The sequence below is a fragment of the Botryllus schlosseri genome, chromosome 8, assembly GCF_051294905.1.
Source record: "Botryllus schlosseri isolate E-star chromosome 8, Bs_hap1, whole genome shotgun sequence".
NCBI classification, from domain to species: Eukaryota; Metazoa; Chordata; class Ascidiacea; order Stolidobranchia; family Styelidae; genus Botryllus; species Botryllus schlosseri.
This window is the reverse complement of record NC_137243.1, coordinates 9,553,742-9,564,408: the sequence shown is the minus strand read 5'-3', so window position 1 is coordinate 9,564,408 and position 10,667 is coordinate 9,553,742. Positions and strand designations below refer to the sequence as shown.

Genomic DNA, 10,667 nt, shown 5'->3' with positions numbered 1-10,667 from the left:
TGAGTACAATGCTACGGTTTTTCGGTGTTTGACTCGTAATCTAACTGACATACGTGTTATGCTTTCCAGGCGGTTTGAAATTGAAACATACTAAATTCTGGAACCAGTCACCATATCAGTTTCGCGTATGTAGAATGGTATTAGAATTACTGATATATATCAGTAGTTCCCCACCCTTTTCGACTCATTGCCCTCTTGGCAAACTCGACACATATTCAAGCCCCCCATGTTTACAGATCCGAAAAAGAGGACGTCTAGACGGGGAATTTATTCATATAACTTTCATCGATGGTGAATTGACTAAAGGAGGTCATTTTTCCGAGTAGGTGCTGGGAAAACCGGTTTCCGATTCTACGTTACGTTGAGTGTTGAACTCTTTTTCGCGTCATGTGCAGAATAAGCCGTCTTAATGCGCATATTTGGCCAAGTTAATTAAATATATCTCACTGGACGTTCCAACATTTTCGCCCCCAGTCGCCTCCTTTGATATTTCCGCCTCCTTGTTTCTCAAAATCGCCCGCGTTGGGAATCACTGGCATAGATGATGCGCATATAGCCTATATCCTATCCATCCCAAATCAGCATATATTATATTTGAATAACGTTACCACACAATTGACAGAAAACAACATGACATGCTCGCTTCATAAAAAGATTTCCAATAATGAATTTCTGTCACGCTCTGTCTTACTCATCACCCATGAAGCATGATATATCTTTATCGCACTTTAAAAGGTAGAAGATTACTTGTTTCACTTACTACTTGTTTTGTTTGTGGGATACTACTTCAACAGTTTTGATACTTAAAATTCTGAAGCGAATTAAGAGTCATTTTTGGATGCAATTCAATAACGCGTTGTTGCGAATTGAGAAAATTCATAATCAAGTTCAATCGTTGAAATGTGAAGCAAATTTCCCCAGGCTGAGACGAGTCAAGCATTGAGCAGTTTTTCTATCACGAACCAGCTGACAAAATTCAAATTAGTTTTCCTAATATATGGTTTCCATTTCCAGGTCAAATGCGTTAATAGGAATAACACTCAATGTCAATGTGATATAATATAAATCTATTAACGTGGTGAATCGTTTTTACGCATACAGATTATTGCATTAGGAGATACCTATACTGATCACGATGAAACTGAAAGTGATGTTGCTGTTTTTACTAATTATATCGATCGCACAGAACGGAGAATCCGCGAGAACTAGTTACGCGACCCGCCGCAGTAAGCTATTTGATATTTCTAGCAGTGGATAGGAAATTATTATTTGTTCTGCTAGCGTGCAATGTTGATAGTTTGTATTATCTATTAGCTGCAGTTCCATTACGATGGTTTTCTATAGAAATTGGCACTTGTCAAAATTTGTTTCCTGATTTATCTTTGATTTGTATTTTCAGCGCAGTGCTTCTTTGGGAGTTAAATTTTCTTCTTCATTTTTCAGTGGTTCGCCTGTACCGTGTAATGGCTGAAAAATGCACGACATATTACTGCTCGGTGGCAAGAAAAGCAAGAGGATGCGTTAGGAATTTCAGATACAGGAGCGAACGGAAATGTGAGCATTAGAGTAATCGAACTTAACCATTGCGTAACACAGAATAGCTTGATGTACAGGTTGATATTGATATCAGTTATTTATATGATGAATAGGATGAAGTGAACCTCTGAAGGTTCGCGTTCACACGAACCTGAACCTCATGACGTCACGTCACGTCATATTGCTAATTCCATCCCTACATTTTAGCCTATATTAATGTACACGATACCTAGCGAGGACTCGGGCCACGTAATGCCATAGTGCTGAAGTACATATTAACGTTCCAAACGTCGCCATATGTATCAACTGGGGCAATCACTTGATATAATAATCCCATAAAATCAATATCTACCGTCGCTTTGCCAACATTTTCGACGAGGACTTTTAAGGGAATATAAGCTTACGCCTTGACGGTCTAGGCCAGACCGGACAATGTATTTGGAGTCTGACTATTTCTACGTTGATATTGAGCAGAGTGTCAAACGGGATTTGATACTTGCCACCGATATTACCCCATTAACAGGTTATGCAGCAGTAGCCAACACCCCAATCGCACGGATTTGATTTTTATGATACAATAAACATATGAAATCAAGATTGCTAGATTTCTTACATCAGGCAACGATATCAATTTCACTGATTGGTTGAATAGGCATCATTCGCTGACTACATATATTATATACTATATATACTATATTTCGCTATATACATGTACTGTATTTCGCTCTTGGTGTTGTGTGATTGCTGGCCAAGCTCACAGCAGAGAGTCACTAAATATTCACAAATGGAAAGCTGGATATTTCAAGCAAACTTTTGTAACAAAGCTAATAAAATTTTTGAGATTGCCAAGGTGCATGGCCGATTAGTGTTGTTTTTATGCTGTCAGCGTCATGCACAGAGTGGCCCGCAGTTGCAACGCAATAAATATCAACCAAAGATGGTAAAATGAAGTGAAGTATTATATGAAAAAGGTTCACAGTGCAGAACCTATCAAGGTTCGTTTGTGAACGTGAACCACTGAATTTTTGAGGCTCACACGCAGAACGCGAACGTGAACCTCACGTTCACACTATCCCTAATGATAAACGTATGTAATTCTTCTACCAACACCGACAGCAAATCAGATATAGTTATGCCAATATACATCATCTATTCGAAATACATACATTCCCCTTGTTCCAGGGCATGATTGTCTCTTAAACATTCCCTCATCTGCATTACTATATTCTAGTCCTTATATCTTAAATATTTCCATCATCATCATTGGTTTATTAGCAATTTTATCAGTTCAATACACCACAAAAAATGCGATCCAATGAATAGACAGGAAGTTGTCGAAGCGACTTGGAGTAGTCTATGCAATCAGACACCCACCTTGGCCAAGGCGATGTAAAGAGGAGGCATGCACACTGAATGAAAGTAAAGAAGATCGTATAGAAAAAGAAAGCGACAAGAAATAGGGCAGCATGTCATGGGAAGCGAGATCGATAGGTCAGTCGTGGTCCGGTAATCTCGAGGATGGACTGTATTTATTTAGTAGTAATTGCATGTATTTCGACTGGAATGTGGACATGCTCGTCGACTGTCGGATGGCCGGCGGGATACTGTTCCACACATCAAGTCCGGCATACATATCGACTCGACTTGTACTCGAGTCATTGTTCATGACTCGGGACTTGGACGGCCAAGACAGACATAGCATTCCAACTTCGAAGAATAGTAAAGGTACCACAATATTGGTGTTTCGTCCATCAGTCCTGATACTTGGGGAAAAGGGCCAGAAACTGTTAAGACTGAAGAAAAGTTCTATATTATGATTGTGAGCCTTTCTGTAACACTCGATAAGAGTTGAAAAAGTGCGTTAAAAAGGATTCAGCTGAATACTGAACAGTTAACACAATGACTTGGACTGGGACTCGACCCTCTGTTATACTAGAAGACTTGAACCCGGACTTGACTCGGTGGTGAATTGAAAATGGCTCAACTTGACTCGAGTCAAAATAATGAAAGTGATTTGGACTTATGACTCGGAAACATATGACTTGTTGGCAACCCTGCTATATATAGGTGTGTTTACCGACCCCCTTCCTGTCCTAGTAAACTCTTCCTTGCTATGTTCTATAGGCTGTATAGGTAAAATTGTTTATCACGATGGGACAATTCATAACCTGAAACAATTCATTAATTTCCTGACATAAAAGACACGTATGATTTCGAAACAAAGATAATGACATTGGTCGTCCGGATAATTATAAAAGAGTATGTATGCTGTACGTGAATCTACATAGATGATTCGACGAAGTTCTTTCATGATGGCTTATCTTGAATTTTTGTTTAGTTTGCCGGATATGCTGGAGGCATATGTGCAGGGATGATGGAGGTACGTCGCCTTTGGGTTGGTTTGAAACATAACAAAATTCGCAATCGAGCGATGGCACAGCTGTGGAAATGCATATACAAGTTGTACAGTTGTACACCGTTGGGTGTAATGAAAAAATATGGCATATAAAAGTAGATTAACATCTGTTCCATTGGACAAATTACCACACAACTGCCACCAGAGATATATCTCATACTATAATGAACATCCAACATATATAGCAACTCATCATTTTCATTGGTTTAGTATCTTGAAATTTAGAAACGATTTCATGGATTCTTAGTAAGCGGTGTGTATAGTCCTGAACCTCACAAATTCAGGTCATTTTCTGGCTTCCTTTTGGTGAAATTTTATAAAATGTATTCTAAATGAGCGCAGCTGGAAGGATTCCCAACCTCCTAAGAAATTTCCCCTCCACCACACATGAGGGTATCGACTACCAAGGTTAATGCCCGCTGTCATCGAGTGTTCCATTAAATGTTAAACTGATGTTTGGAATGAAGTTCCACATCAAATGAATATTTGCTTCGCGTGTCCTTTTATCGTCCAGTGGTTCTTACTGCCTGTGCGTATCAATATTCCTGCTGGCCCGGCAAATGTATTACAATTTTCAATCGCAAAATGAATGAAGTTGGACGCAATTACATAATTAGATAAAATTGATTTAGAAATTTCAAACGTAATTTTTGCATCGTGTCGTATTATAGTGTTCATGCTTTTTTCTGGCCTTCGCGTAATTTACAATGGTAGAAGTCTTATACCACACTGTTTAAAAGTAATGTACAACTCGTTCATGACCAGTTATATTTGAATGCTATGAAACTGTTTGAGCGAAATTCTTGAAACTTCGACCGGGGGCTACGATATTCAAGTATCGTTGGCCCCGCTTCGACAATACAAGGTTGCGACCCTTGGTAGGATAACAGAGGCTAACAAACGGCAAAGTTGCAGTTGTTGAGTCACATACATTTGCCGTATTCAAAATGTGTATTAATTTTGATTTTTGAAGGCTCACCGTTCCGCAAAATTTGTTTTGAAATTTTACCTTTCCCTGGCTCCAAAGATTGCGAACCACAGGTTTAGGTGATTTCCGTAACACTTGCGTCTCAGAATATATTAACTGCCGAAATATATGTACATGTACAGTAAATAACACCACAGCTACGTTGTGAATCTTTTATAATAAATATTTTGTCGCGTCGAGAGGCTTCTATGAATCGGAGTACGGTGGCAAGGTCATATAAAGGGAGGTTGCATGAGATAACTTGTAAAACAGTCTTCTGCATCTGTTTCGGAGATTTTATAAGCATATTGCGATAGTTTATCTAAGTAACCTAAGAGTTTGCGCATCGTTAAATTCCCCTTTCCTTACTAAATTGGAATCCATATCCTCTGTGTTAAATATACACATTGCATGGTGAATAAAAATTGCTGACTTACAATTACCGAACAGAAGATGCAAGAGCATACGTGGCCGCACGCACGGTAGCAAAAGAATGCTAGTTGCATAATTGGGAATGACGAAATGGTGATGGGACTGTTGGTGAAAAAGATACGTTAAGCGTTCATCTTTTACGCTGCTGATAAATCATATCCATTGCCTCGAAAGCATACTTTAGTAGCGTTTTGAGCGGTACCGCATTGCGTTGGCTAAGTGTGAGTTCGCAAAATGGCCCTCTGAACTATAATTATTCTGTAAACACTGGGAAGAAGTGGAATGTTTCGTATATTGTGTCAATTAAACGGTTTTCAACGCATCAACGTGTCATTGTTAACGGCACGCAGCAGGCCTACTAGAAATAGCGAAACAGTTTCGTGTCTTTCTCTGCTCTATACTTGGCACGGAAAAATTTGAATATTACTCTTATCTGACCTCAAAGATTAGATCCTTAGGTGAACGCATGTGTGATATTTGTTGTGATCAAATTCCTCTCTGACTTCACGAATAATCGAATTTGTAATCGTAATCGATTACGAGTGTTACAGCATTTTCAAGTAATTGTCCTACAACTGATTTCCTATCTTACTTTGAAAAAAGTTCAAAGTAATTGTAATCGATTGCTCAATTCTTTTTACAAGGAGTATACATACGATGGTATAAATTGAGTTTTGCCAGGATTATATGGCGTAAAGCTACACTATATTGCGTATAGCCTATACCCTACAAGAGGGGTCGCCAACTCAAAATGGGTCGCGGGCCACTTTTCAAATTTTGTAGCGGTCGCGGGCCGCATGCATTCAGTTTCGATATAAAGTAGGTACCCACGTTTTAAAACTCTACATCAGTACCACGCTGTCCTTCCTAACATATGCGATGGGTATAGTGACCACGAAAGAAGGAATATTTTAAGGAATGAAAATGCAAAAAAGGGACCCCTATAATCAATTTCGTTTTATTTCCAACTCGGAGCTGTGGACGATACATGGAGACGCTTGGAGGGTTATATATAGAGAGATACGTTACTAGCTGAAAGACCATCTCCACGTAAAGCTTGATCGTGTTGGGAAACCCTATATAAGCCAGTGGTACTCAATCCTTTTTAGACATGTCCACCTTTATGATAGTGAAAAATTTCGCGTCCCTCTTATCATCATATCACAAAATGCTTCCATAATGCTAGCAATCCCAACGGATATAGTTTGATGGCATGGAAGGTTACGAATGTCGGTGAGAGAATTCTATAATATGAATTCCGGATTATACACAGAGCAATAGCTATAACTATGAATCCGAGTTCAAACGCGCGGAGCGCGAAAAATTTTTCAGTTGACAGCAGCTTCGGGCCGCCATCAGATGTTTTCACGCCCCCCCCAGTTTCAGAACTATTGCCCTAAGCCGTTTTCTAAGCGTCTCGGTCTTGGCAGTGTTTGGACCATTGCACGTCAAATTCAGCATTTCAAAATGTTTTATTAGCTCTCTTACGAAATCTCAAATCAAGTCGCGGGCCGCAAAATATGACTTCGCGGGCCGCGTGTTGGTGACCCCTGCCCTACACTATCCCGTGTCAATCTGTGACAGCAGGACCTAGGTGCTAGGGTATACAATCTATACATCTTATGCTATGTTAATCTGAACAGGAAGTAGTGCGATAGAAATGTCAGATTTGTGAAAACCCCAACCGTTTGCTATCGTTATACCTGGGGTTGCATTTAAAACAAGAGGTGTTTTAAGGCACAAATGGCAATAAATTTTTTTTTTTTCAAAAGTTGTCTAATTAGTAATTATGTCATAATAGTGTAAATGCTGTCGGAAATACATTCAGTATGAACCGAAGGACGACTTACACTAGATATATAGTCGATGTATACGAAATCGTGGTCGTTTAAACAGTTGTAGCAAGTATGGTTATAAATCACTGAAACGCAATGATGATGTTCTGATGATGATGGTGACCGCCGATCGTAAAATTGCTACATGACGATGTATAGTCCAGGTCAAATATGTTTCGTTCAAGACAGGGAATGGAAACCTTTTTCGTCAAAGGAGCCATGTTGACCCTATATTTTCAATTGTAATTCTTAATTAGCTATATCATATGTCAATAAACTGGGAAGTCACAATTAAAGTTCCGTGTCGATATGGCTAAAAAAATAGAACAATAAAAAACATGTTTTAGTTTTAGACAAGGGCCAAGTTTTCAACATGCTTCTTTCAAATGCAACCATACTTATGCCCCGTGAAGTATTATTGATCTGCGCGTATAGTCGTTCATATTCGATTTTCATTGTGCTAATTTGATTGAGAAAGCCACCGCTGCAATATTTCTGGCCACCAATATGGACCGCTATAGGTGTAGGAGAACCATAAGCAACACCCTGTTGGATTGTAATTTTTGTGAGTCATGCATGTAAACAAGTGGTTCCCAAATTTGTTCAGCTTGTGGCATATTAGAAAAGGATAAAACGCTCGCGACACACGTACAAGAGAGCAATATAGAGAAAAATATGTTTACATTCACATGTGCCTTGTGCTTGTTTATACGAAACCAGGTTTCCAAATATGCCAAATACACCGACGTTTCGTCGCCAATTCCAAGTATAGTCTCTCTCGTTTATAGCTTCTTTATTTGAAGAGCTTCCTCGAGGTACAGAACTTCAATATACAATTGAATAGTATACTCATATTGAAATGAACCTGGATATTTTCGGCTGACACTCGTCAGGTATAATTGTCAGTAACTAGTAGAGAATTTTGGAAAGAACATTGTATATCAACATTCAACAATCGTATCACAAATAATGATGTCGCGCGATCATTCGAAACTTCATCCCTGTGACGTTATAATTTGTGATACGATTGTGATACAATGTTCGTTCCAATTCTCTACTAGTTATTATTATTATTATGGGGTAGGCCTACCCCTGACGAGTGTCAACCGAAAATATTCGAATTCATTTCAATATGATCATACTATTCAGCTTTTTATTTCAATGAAAACAGAAAAGCCATGACCGCATAGCCATGAATGTGAAAATGTCAATATAAATTAGGCTGCTTTTGCAAAGATTGGTTTAGAAGCAGGATGTCAAAAGTCATCCACAAAGATATTTAGAATACAGATCTTTTCGTAGATCAATGGGGTGTGATTCTTCTCAGGAAACTTGATACTGTGAGACTCACTCAATGGCTACTACGTCATCTAATCGTCGTCATAGCTTCATGCCACATCTGGAATTCCAACGTTGTAAAATACCTGTGAAAAAGGTTCTTATTGGTGTTATTTTCAATACCAAAAGTCCGGGTTGTAATGACCGGAATCTAGTAATGATTATTCGATACCTCGACTCGACTTGTACTCGGGTCATTGCGCCAGTGTTGGGATCAAGTCATTTGCCTTCGAGTCACGTGTCATCTCGAGTCATTGCACATTTTGACTCGACTCGAGTCAAGTCAGGTCAAACGATTTTTGAAGGTGACTCGAGTGAAGTCGGTCTTTTGTCTGTTTGAATAAACCTGTTAAGAGTAGACCTCGTCAACGTAGTTATCATCGACACTCAAGTAGAAATAGGAATAGCAATTTCCAAGTAAGTGAAAAAGTAATTATTCTAAGCTCAATTTTGCCTAAGCAATTGAAAACCAAAGTAGAAGTAGTCTAAGATCATCACCACTTGAGGGAGCAGTGCAAGTAGCCATAACCTACACTCGAGTACTGCGATAGGCTAGAAGTGTACTACTACTCATCTCTGAGTAGGACAAATGCGTATATCATGAATGCGAGGGATTCGTTTCACCCAAGCACGAGACTGAACAGTAATCAACAATATGACTCGCCGTGACTTGGACGCGATGATGAATTGAAAATAACTTGAGTCAAAATAATACAATTAAGATTGACTTGTGATTTGTTTACAACTCTGACGCAAGTGTTTTCCGCGTCAGGACTGAACTCACGCTATTGTTAATACTGGACTCACGCCTGACTACTTCGTGCCAGAGTTCGAATACCGGAGTGCAAGCTGGTCGTTATTTTCAATGATAAAATAGTATCCCGAGTAAAGCTCGAACTCATGACATTGAGATTATGAGACTCAGTGGCTGCCTATTGTTGCGCTATCGAGGCTGTTTCTAATTACTTCGTGCCACGTGTGTAATTTAAACTATCATAATATTTCTGCGCAAAAAGGGATTGATCCGCTCGTTATATTCACTATTAAAGGAGTGCCTCGAGTGAGGATCGATCCCACGACCGCCGTGATATTATGATAATCGCGCGCTGCCTGCCGCGCCACCGAGTTTTCGTCCAATCACGTCGCGCCACATCATCGTAACATACCTGTGCAAAAAGATCTGGACAACTGAGCTGTATTTTCGGTGTGAATAGTATGCCCGAGTGATGATCGAACTCTCGCGACTTTGAGATTATGAGACTCTCGCGCTACCTACTCCGTCATCGCGGCTTCGTATTATTGGTTCGTGCCACGTCTGTATTCCCAACTAAGGTTGGCTGTTTTAGATAGGCTTGCGTGGATCGTATGGCCTGGAGGAGCCGAGTGCAATTCGTCAGAAGGTTCATGACGCATTTTTATAACTATTCCGAGTAGACGATTACGACATAATTATACAACGTTGAAAATATGTTTTTATTTGGAATGACAAACATTGTTTAAACACATTTTAAACAGAGTGTTTACAACGCCTCCTGTTTTTCATGCAACCCTTGACGCGGTGCTTTATCGCAGAAAAGCGTAGCTCTCGTTATGATTTGATAACTTTCCGGGATTTCATTCGTGATGGATTGTGGCTTGCATTCTGATGTGATGGATTGCGCGTTGTCATCATTACCACTTATCCGTATATCATCAGCATTGAAACAGAAACGTGGTAGTATAGTATAGTTACATACATTGAAGACTAGCCGCGGCATCGGTATACAGCGACCATTCTCTTTATCATTTTGAGAGCCTGGAATTGAAAGACATGCTGCCACTACTGATTGTGTTATAACGCCGCTCGAGCTTGCAGAATTACGTCAGTGTATCCTCTGATAAATTAGTAAGCGGGTTTACACACAGCACGATTCAAGATGGGCCCTCTGGCGACACCGATTTATATTAATAAAATGTTGCAGCCACGCGCAATTGCCGTAAATGTATGGCAGTATAGCACTCAATCAATAGTGTCGCGCGTTAATGACCAGTGACCACCGATCACAGCGTTCAGTCTCAGTGCTCTTCTGAAGTTCCAATTACATACAGTATAAGGGGAAGCGAATGGCGCAGTTGGTTAAACACTGCAGTCACGACACCAATG

The 10,667-nt window shown here is 39.7% G+C and overlaps 1 long non-coding RNA gene across 1 annotated transcript; it reads left to right on the top strand.

The window, feature by feature from the left end:
- The first annotated feature begins 998 nt into the window (after positions 1–998).
- Positions 999–5,117, top strand: LOC145444909 (uncharacterized). Its single transcript, XR_013916817.1, has 3 exons — positions 999–1,226; positions 1,444–1,554; positions 3,875–5,117. It is a non-coding gene; the product is annotated as an uncharacterized LOC145444909 (long non-coding RNA).
- Positions 5,118–10,667: the final 5,550 nt, after the last annotated feature.